Below are 10,834 nucleotides of genomic sequence, written 5' to 3' on the forward strand. Positions count from 1 at the left end.
AGAACACTTCTGGAAAAAACCGGTTGAACAGAGTGAAAGTGTCTGAGAAAAGGGTAAAATCTGCTTCTGCAATCAATCTTTTGGAGAACAGAAGGTGGCCATTAGTGACAATTGTGACAGCCATTTGGGAACTCTGCAGGCTCCTATCACCATCAGGTGTGATAAAATGTGTTCCTGGGTCAAACTAGAGCTCAATGGAAAGAGTTTTAAGTGAATTTGTATACTTTTAGACTACAGTAAATTACTACTAAAAATAAAATCCAAAGAACCCTTGGTAAGAGGAAAAAGAAATAATGGATGTGAAAGACAGTGGGGTACCAGACATACACAGATTTTCTGATGTTACAGAGGAGCTTTGGACACTGGAACAGCATCTGGATCTGTCACATTGATCAAATTGCCTGTAGAGATTGCATGACTTTGACATCAACTCTGTAGTGGTTCTGTCTGGGAAGGCATTAGGCCAACATTTTTGATATTCTGAAACTTTAGAATTACAACTCCATTTGGATAAAACAGAAAAGGACACAAATGTACTGCTTCCTTGATAATGTGCCAACATTTTGTGTAAATGCCTAAAACAGATGTTTCACTGCAAGTAGGAGGAGCCCTGCCATCATGCTGTCTGTCTGATGAGACTCTATGCTGACTATATCTAGTATTGTATGCCACTCTCTGTGGTAGCTGAAAGAAAAGGGATATGAGACCATTTGGTGACATGCAAAGAAACAAAACACAGCAGTAAACAGGGTAGTATACCTTTGTCATATGCTGAGCTTTGTCGTCATGTATGAGTTAAGTGCATAGGATTTACAGTAAATGTCAGGTGAGAAGTCTTCACTGTGAGAAAGCAATAAGCTGTCTCAGACAAAAGTTTATACAGGTCTCATTCAACAATGAAATTTCCTTTCATTATTCAAAAGGAGAAAAATCTCTACCTGTATTTGGAGGTATTTTTGTTTTATCGCAGTAGGAGTATTGACTTATTTATTTATTTATCATTTATTTATATATATATAATACACTTATTTATTATTTTAGCTTCTAAGGATCTATTAAACCTTAGAAATTGTACATATGATTGAATGCCATCTGGCGTTTTCATCCCTGTGTGTGTTATGTGATACTAACTCATCGCTTCTCGGCCTTTTGGCTAAGATCAAGTGTGATACTAACTCAGATTAATTATGTCTGTCTCATTGAATATTTGTCATTTATGGTGGAAATAATCAAAATCTTTTTTGCTGGCCTTTTGAAAGAAACAGTTTATTATTGTTGTATCTAGTGACCTTTCCATGCAGTGTTCCATCAGAACTTTTACCTTTGATGGGGTACCATCTATTGCTTAACTTCCCTGACCCAACCAAAAGTATTCTTACTGCATGAGAAAACACATTCAGTGATGTAACCAACAAAGTAACTGTGGCTTTGCTTCTTGTGACTCTCAATGCTTGGCTGATCTCAGAGTATCTTTTTGGTCTTTGTGACTTTCCTTACCAGACTGTGCACAGTCTATTTGATTACTGCACCCAGATGTAGAGTCATGAGTAAGTTACCAATTTCCCTTCCAGTTAACAGAAACCATGGACTCTCTTAGAGCATTTTGTAATGATTCATATACTGATATAATACCTATAGATGCTAATTTTCCAAATATAATTTCTTGTTCATGATGATGTGTTATTAGTTGGAATAACTTGTTTCGAGTTCTGGTTCTCTATCATAAATTTCTATGTTCTGTTTTGATGCCATAAAGTGGCATGACTTATGTATATTTCACAGAGCACCCACTCTTGACATTTATTTAAATATTGAAGGAAACGGGTAACGTTCAGTCTTCCTTTGCTAATCTTTTCCAGTGCAACTTGACTGGTGACAAACAAGTGAGAATCTGCTCATAAACACAGATAAGGCCAGCGGCGAGGGACAGATCAATCCCATGGAGAGGAAAATGAACACTCAGATCCCACTGTCCCTCTGGAATATTTACAAAGTGGGTTATCTGTGATGTAGTGCATCAGAGATGGCAGGGTGTAAGAAGTTATAGAAAATCTTGTAGATTAGAGGAATATGACTACAGACATGGAGGTCAGACAGTCCAGTATCAATACAGACAAATTTTGGGCAGTACAACAATAGGGTTAATAGAGAACAAAGTAAAGGCTGTTCTTAAAAAGAACCTTCATTTTGTTACATGAATCTATACACTTTATATAATCCTTTTATTTCACCATAAATCATTTTTGCAACAATATGTCCAATTAATGCAAGAATGCATTTAAGATGAAATTAAGTCCTACATTTTTATTTTCTGTGAGACTTCTTTGATCAAAGAATTATCTTCTCAAAGATTACTGACTTTTAGCACTTGCAACTTAAAAAGCAACATGCAAAAGAAGCATCATATTTACTAAAATTTGATGAACTTGGATTCCAAGACACTTAGTTAAGAATCATTTTGAGACAGTTTCTTTTTGTCCCATGCTTTGAAGTATTACTTCATCAGGTACACCTCTTTTCAAATTATTTTAGCCCACTTTAGGTTTCAATACTTTTAAGTAAAATCTTGTTGGAACTTATTTTATGTGTAGTATTACTAGCAAAATAAGATAATTTCATAGATATTAAATTATGCATTATTTTCTGTTGAGCCTTTAGATGATTAAGATTTTAAAAAAATCAATGTTCAGGATTCTATCAATAACAGCTACCATTTCTACATCTGCCAGAGTCTGTTTGAATACTATTCATTATTAAATGTCCAGTCCAGCAAAGATATGTATGCACATCTTTACAAATATTTTATTTTTGACAACTATATGTTAGAAAGTTGATAATAAAATAGGTCAAGGAAGCAGTGCTTTGGTGAGATATTAGAGATGACATTGCAGTAAGAACCCAACATATGAGAGGATGTGAATTCAATATGATATCACTGTTCTAAATTCACAGGGGACAACATTGTGCTAAATTCACAGAGGATGAATATATATAGAGAGACATCCACAGTTCAGGCAAAGGATATAGAATACCATGATCATAAGGACCACTGAGTTCTGTCTCTCAGAGGTTGTACAACTTTGGTTTTTGAGAATTTTTTTTCTACAGAATTAAAGTTCACAACATGGGCTTTGGTAGTTGTCCAATAAAGCCCATGAATCTACCTGTGCATTCTAGGTATTAAATACAGGTCAGCAACAATGTACTGAACTATTTTCTCCTGCATTACTCTATAACGAAGACAACAACAACAGCAAGCTATTAACTCATCCCTTTCATTTTAAAAATCCTTCAAACATTCCTTCCACAATTGGATATTTTCTCTTCTGCATACTTAACTGGAGAATCTTTTAACTGTGTTCTTTCTAAATAACACATAGGCTTATAATTAAATCTTGATTTTCATTGATTTTGAAGAGTTTCTGATTCCTGCTTCACAACACTCCTTAATGTTTTTATCCATACATTCTGCAATTACCTTAACTCACCATAAAGACAAAAAGTGATTGAACTCCTTGCATGGGCAATTCCTTACTCCACTTCTGTGATTCTGTTAACAGTGAAGTTTCTCTGACTTATCTCCTTCTTCTTGTTTGTCTGCATGTGTGTTAAACTACACTGAGAACATGATATTTTGCATCTTAAATAGAGTCCATCTATCCATTTTCAATTCCACCTCAAAAACTAGGGTTATCTATGTCTTTCTTCAACTTCTGTACAAATGATCTAGTATTATGCTGCAAATTATATCTTTCTTAGATACATCTCTGTAAGATGCAATTGTAATGACAGTAGGCTTTACATGTTAACTTATTGTTTTCTTATTTGTGATAATGGCAAAAAAGATGAGTGTTTGCATGTTTTTGTGTCTAAGCAACACTGCACAATATGGATGTGCTACAATTTGCTTGTCATCTCACCATGCCATAAATACTTCAGTTGTTTACAAAGCTTGGTGTCCTAAAAATAAAGCTGTTATATTTTTCATTGAATTCTTTGTGTGGACAGTGTTTCTGCTACTTGAGAAAATGCCTAAGAATGGGATGTTGAGACAAGCGATAATCATACAGTTTATTACTCTGTACTAGAATATCTTATTTGCTCGAATAAAATACAATGCCCTATAAACATTTTTGAGACCATCAAAGAACAAATTTTAAGTAGTAAAAAATATGTGAAAACTCCTAACAGAATTTACATATTTGATACTATTTGGAAATTTTTATTCACAAATAAAAATAATAGTGCCCTCTGAACCCTTTTTCACTTTTGAGTAAAATAAATGCAAAAAAATTCCTTCATTCACATTAAAAATGACTTTGGGGGGTTGCAAATGAACTAAATGCTTTGCAACTTTGGTCTCACTGTATATTTTATCTTAAGTAGAACATAGCAATTTCTGAGTTATTTTATACAGTTTCATGGGGACTTGTTGACATCTAATGACTTAATGACTAGGTATTTTGACCATATAGTATTTGCTGCAGACTGACCTCAGTAGGCCCCTCCACAGGAGAACTCAGGATCCCATTACAGGTGGACAGGAATCGGTGAAAAAAGGGTGCCAAACAGACACGGACACAAGGAAGTGTGGTAACTGAATGTAATTTCTCAAAAGCGAGCACCAGTCTTATAATACAGAAGAAAAACAAGAAAGCTAGGTGAATACAACCACCAAGGTACATCCATAATGGTTCTTTACACAAAACAAAGAAAATGCATACATAAAAAGCTAGGGGGAGCCAGGCAGTGTTTACAACTGAGATAGGAACAGCTGTATCTAAGATCAGCTAAACACAGGAGCCAGGTGAATGTTCTGATGCAATGCTAGTCTATTGTTAAACCCACCACCAGGAGTCCTTTAGTAAATACTTGTTTAGGCTATTCCTCTGGGCCTAGTGAAAAACATGCACCAGGGGAATTCCATCTACTAACCCTTTCTTGAATAATACTTCAGTTCCTCCTAAAACCACAACCCACCTTCTTCCTAGGCCATTGTAAATTCCTGTGTATGGGAGTGACTCAGCTATTGTTCTAAATAATTACTATGGAGACTAGCTCTGAGATTTCTAGCTCTATTCAAGTAAATTGTAATGCCTAATTACTTTCACTGTCTCTACTAGAGGTAAATTTGAATGTTACTGAATAGGTAATATTCTTACTGAATTCCAAGCTCAGGGTCATCTCAAGGACTGTGTAGGACATTGGAACACTGGTTTATGCTAATCTAACTTATCTATATGTCAAAATCAATCCTTAAAGGCACTTATAATAAAATAATAGTGAAAGAAAGCACAGAGATCCATATACCTGACTAACGTAGGGACAGGTTTGGAGCACTCCTTTAAAAGGAAGCCATGATTCTAGGAGACTAAGTTTCCATGAACTTTTTGCCTCGGGACTGTGTCCAAGCTTCAGGACCTGTCAAGTGATTCACTACTGGAGTGGGTGTGGCAGTATTGTGTTCATTTGCACTCCATACACTTTCAACAGTAAAATGCTACAATAAACATTCCCATTTAAAATATTAAACTTGTGTTCTTTGATGTTTTCAATCATGTATGTTGAAAATTTTAAAAAAAGGAATATCACTTTTATGAGATTTATCTTTAATGTGTTTTTAATTTTACGTATTAATATTGTGTTTGCATCATTTACACCCCATCTGACTTCTCCCTACTCCAGATTCCCTCCAAACACTCCCAATTTCATGGTTAGTCTCTGATTTGTTATTGTTAATTACACACACACATACACACACACACACACACACACATACACACACAGGGTCTACACAATTCATTTTAGTGTTACCCATATATGTTTAGGACTGACAGCTTAGGATTTAATAACTCATCAGGTGGCTCATCTCTGTAAAAAACAAATTCATTCTCTCCCCAACCCTTTATCTCTGTTTGTTTGTATATCTAAGTGTCTGTCTGTCTTTTGGTTTGTCTGTCTGTCTGTTTCTCTCTCTCTCTCTTTCTCTCTCTCTCTACTCTCTCTCATCTATCTATTTCTCTGTTTTTGTCTCTGTCTCTCTATCTTTCTCTCACACAGACACAAACCCTCACACAAACCACTTTTTATAAATTTGGAATTACTGTTGAATCAAAATTAAATTTTTACAAGGAAAATAAATTGGGGTATGTGAGCAATTTAACTTTGGGTCATTAGGACTGTGATTAGATCCTGATATATTGTGAGTGTATATTCAAAGCAATTGTGAAACAGTAGGGAGTGCAGAGCCAAATCAATTTTATTCCCTTTGTCATTCTTAACTTGTTAGTAAATAAGAGTAAAAATATTTCTTGTGAAAATATGAAGTCCTTAACAATCAAATTTGCTTTAAGTTAATTATTAATTTTATTTGGAATTCTCTTAAATAAGATTAATGATAAGGTAGAACTTAAGGAGTATAAGCAATGTTTGAATTATACAAGAAACACCCTTGTGGGTGAAAGGTTTTCAATGTAGTCATCTGTCTGCACTTTCAGAGCCTTGTTAAAATTGTCAAAACAAAACAAAACAAAACAAAAATTGGAGATGGGGGTGATGATTTAACTGTACCACAAGGAGGTCCTTATTTTCTTCATTAAATGAGTAGCAGCTGTTCTAGAACACCCTGGAAGAATGTCAATGCCTACATAATATAGAAACAATCAGATTTAGCACAATGGTCTTCAAAGGAGATGACTAATAGGTGGTATCAACACTACCTGGGAGTATGTTAAAAACCACATTGTTTCTAGCCCAGCCAATGTTTACTGAATAAAGAATTCTGGAAATGATTCCAGAAGTTGGTGGGGGTTTCATTACTTTGTTTTAAACAAACTCTCTAGAGGATTCTGATGAATGATCAAGTTGGAGAGGCTAAATGCATGGCAAAATGTGTGAGCCAATTCACAAAGGTCATTACTTGCATTTACTCCTAATGGTTCATTCTCTAAAGGATGACTCTGAATTGTGTATAATCAAAGACCAATAAAGCAGGTCAGGTCTGAGGCTTGCACTTGAAATGACTGCAGAACATTTTAGTGGAAACCCTTAAAAACACTGCTTGAAATGTAAACAAATAAAATAAATAAAGACAATAAAACAAAACAAAACAAAAAAACAGACAAAGAAAAAACATTATCCCGGAGAAAAGTAGCTAGGGATGGCCACAGGATAAACGAGAGGATACACTATTCAAATACTTTTATATATGTCAATCAGAATATGGAAATGTCAGATACTTAGAGAAATCCCTAGTCATATAGTCCAGAGGGAATACTACCTCATGACTGTCACCTAGCTCATTTCTGACAAGTTCTAATTTTTTTTCCATTCAGGCAGCAATGGCAAAGTACACTAAATAAGATCGTTTATAAACCACAGAAGTTATTCTCAGACAGCTCTGAAGGCTTTCAGAGTCAAGATAATTATATTCATTTACTACTGTTCTATTGTTATGAAGAAACATTATGACCAAGGCAATTCTTACAAAAGAAAGCATTTAATTGTGAGCTAGCTTACAGTTTCAAAGGGTTGGTCCATTATCATTTTGATAAGAGCCTGGTGGTATGCAGAATTGCAAGGTGCTAGAGAAAGAGTTGAGAGCTATAAATCCTGATCCACAGGTAGCAGGCAGAGAGATGACATAGAAGAGAGGAGACAGGAGAGAGATACATAAATAGATAGATGAATAGATAGATGATATATATATATATATATGTATGATAGATACATAGATAGACAGACAGATAGATGATAAATAATAGTTACCGACAGACAGACAAATAGAAGGTAAATACATGATAAAGGAAGAGAGACTGAGCCTGGTTTGAACATTTGGAAGTTCAAAGCCTACTTCTTTCTTTGTTCTTTTTATTGGATATTTTCTTTATTTACATTTCAAATGTTATCCCATTTTCTGGTTTCACCCCCAAAAAATAACCTCCCCCATTCCTGCCCCCCTCCCCGTGCTCACCAACCCATCCACTTCTGCTTCCTGGACCTGGCATTCCCCACCCTGGGGCATACAGCCTTCATAGGACAAAGGGCCTCTCCTCCCATTGATGTCTGTTAGGCTCACGCTTATGCAGCTGGAGCCATTGAGTCCCACCAAAGCCTATTTCTAATGACATACTTTCTCCAAAAAGTTCACAACACTTCATTTCTTCAAACAGTCCACTAACTGTGAAGGAAACATTCAAACATATGTGCATATGTGGGACATTCGCATTCAAATCACCACACATACAAACATGGCTGGGTTCTGAGAAGATAGCTTCTGTCACATGAGCTGACTTCTTGCTATGACCTCAGATGGCAAAGGGATTCAGCAATCTGTTCAATGTAGACAGTGATTTTATTTACAGAGCAGAGCTCTCATGACTTTGTGACAAAGGCCACATCTCATCATCATTATTTCAGAAGCTAGAATTTCAGTATTTGCTTGTTAAAAGGGCAGACACATTCAGACCTCATTCTTACTGGCAAGCACAACAAATAACATAGTTCAAAATGTGTGATTCCACTGTAAGATGCAGAGAACTTATGTTTTACCATGATTGCAACTGAGAAATTTTACTACATAAATCGAAAGAACTAAATATATTTATAGATACAAAGTTATTACTTCCACTTATCAAAAGTTATCCCAGAAAAATTTATTGTCAAAATTACACATAGGATTCATATATATTATTAATGATAATAGAACAATTTACAACTACATATGTCAACAACAATATCAACAATATCTATAAACAGAAGCTGGGTTACAAAACAAATGGCATATCCATATATTAACAAAATAAGTACCACTAGTGATAATGGATGTATCATTTTTACTCAGTTTTTAAGGTTGGAATTATACTTCACATCAAAATGTCAAATTACAATGCCAGAGATAGATATGTTCATATTGTAAGCTTCAAAATGTACATATGGGTTTGCATAGAAACCATATATATATATATATATATATATATACACACACACTCCAAAATGTCTCTTTGAAGGGAAAATCATTTTTATATTTTAGCTGTTTTATGTAGTTTAACTTACATTTGTCACAAAATTATTTTATGAAAAATAAAATAGTATGAATAATATAATCTTTATATTATACTTTAAAATATCATTTTACCTATGTCATTAGTTTTTTACTATCTACATTATTTTTTACGTTATGTTTGAGTTGCCTTATTTTAAAAGACAACTTTTCAGTTCTTTTCAAAGTAAATCCTTAACAGAGATACTTAGATTAAAATGAAAAATGAGAAAAGTATCAATAAAAAATAAAAAAACTCTAGCTTTTGATAAAATTAAAATATATGCTCATAAACTAGAAAAGGAAATTAATAATTATCCTATGAATCATATATTCTGGAAGAAGAACCATGATCAGACATAATTTGAAGAAAACTTTGTAAAATAGAGTAAGAAAATTGGTTTGAAAAATAAGAAATATTTAAGAAAAAATATTTAAATACTAGCCCTTGGGATTTGTTTCAGACAAATTCATATCTGGTATACTATGAAGTTTTGTTTTACCCCCAATCAGTCCATACTTATAGCATAATTTAGGGAACATTAGTACATGTTAAGCAATTTACATTTCTTATACATTTAAAAGGTCAGTATAGTTTTGATTCTTGGTTTGCCTAATCAAAATAATTCTGAATGATAGAAATCTGATCTATCATGAATATCACTTCTGCAATGTCTTTACCTAAGCATGACCATACTCATGGACACTGGACTGAACATGAAGTGCCCTTTATATATGCACATATAATTTCAGTCCACATGTAAATTTTGCTTCCACTATGAGTCAGGCATTGTTTTCAGCAATATGGCCAAAGTGGGAGAAGATGCTCTTAATCCTTGAGAGAGTTGAGGCTCCAAGAAAGGAGGAAGCCTGGTGGAGGGAGCACCATCTCAGGGGCAAGGAGAAGGAGGAGGAATGGGACGATGAACTGTAGGAAGGAAAAATGGGGAGGGACAATGACTAGAATGTAAATAAATAAAATATTAAAATAATAATTTATTTAATATATTTAAAAATTAAAAATTAAAAATAATTATATTATAATTTTTAGCAATACATTTATTATCTAATACAAGACACTATGTTGAAGCCTATCCATGGATATATTTTTAAGTAATTTCGGGGATACTTTCTTCGTATCCTTGTATTTCTACTCTGACTGCGGACATGGGAAGGTCTTAAGTCAGAAAGGAACTTAAGAATAATTTATGTCATTTTTCATTGTTCCAGACTTCAATAAATTGCTAAGATATCACCCAAGAACTGCTTTTTGAAAGCAACAATGTCTGTGAGTGAAAATAACATATAATGATTTTAGGAGCAGGAATGACATTCCCAAGTCAGGTCCATGGTCATATAACTATTTACAAACAAAATGTATATCTGCTGTCTTACTCAGTGTTTCTATTCCTGCACAAACATCATGACCAAGAAGCAAGTTGGGGAGAAAAGGGTTTATTTGGCTTACACTGCCATACTGCTGTTTATCACCAAGGAAGTCAGGACTGGAACTCAAGCAGGTCAGGAAGCAGGAGCTGGTGTGGAGGCCATGGAAGGATGTTTCTTTACTGGCTTGCTTCTCCTGGCTTGCTCAGCCTCCTCTCTTATAGAACCCAAGACTACCAGCCCAGAGATGGTCCCATCCACAAGGGGCCTTTTCCTCTTGATCACTAATTGAGAAAATGCCTTACAGTTGTATCTCATAGAGGCATTTCCCCAACTGAAGCTCCTTTCTCTTGATAACTCCAGCTGTGTCAAGTTGACACAAAACTAGCCAGTACAATTGACCCCTTG

General features: G+C 34.6%; 1 pseudogene; it reads left to right on the forward strand.

The window, feature by feature from the left end:
* The first annotated feature begins 1,133 nt into the window (after positions 1 to 1,133).
* On the forward strand, positions 1,134 to 1,267 carry LOC115032739 (annotated as a pseudogene).
* The last annotated feature ends 9,567 nt before the right edge of the window (positions 1,268 to 10,834 follow it).

This window comes from Mus caroli, chromosome 11, assembly GCF_900094665.2.
Source record: "Mus caroli chromosome 11, CAROLI_EIJ_v1.1, whole genome shotgun sequence".
In the NCBI taxonomy this organism is placed as follows: Eukaryota; Metazoa; Chordata; class Mammalia; order Rodentia; family Muridae; genus Mus; species Mus caroli.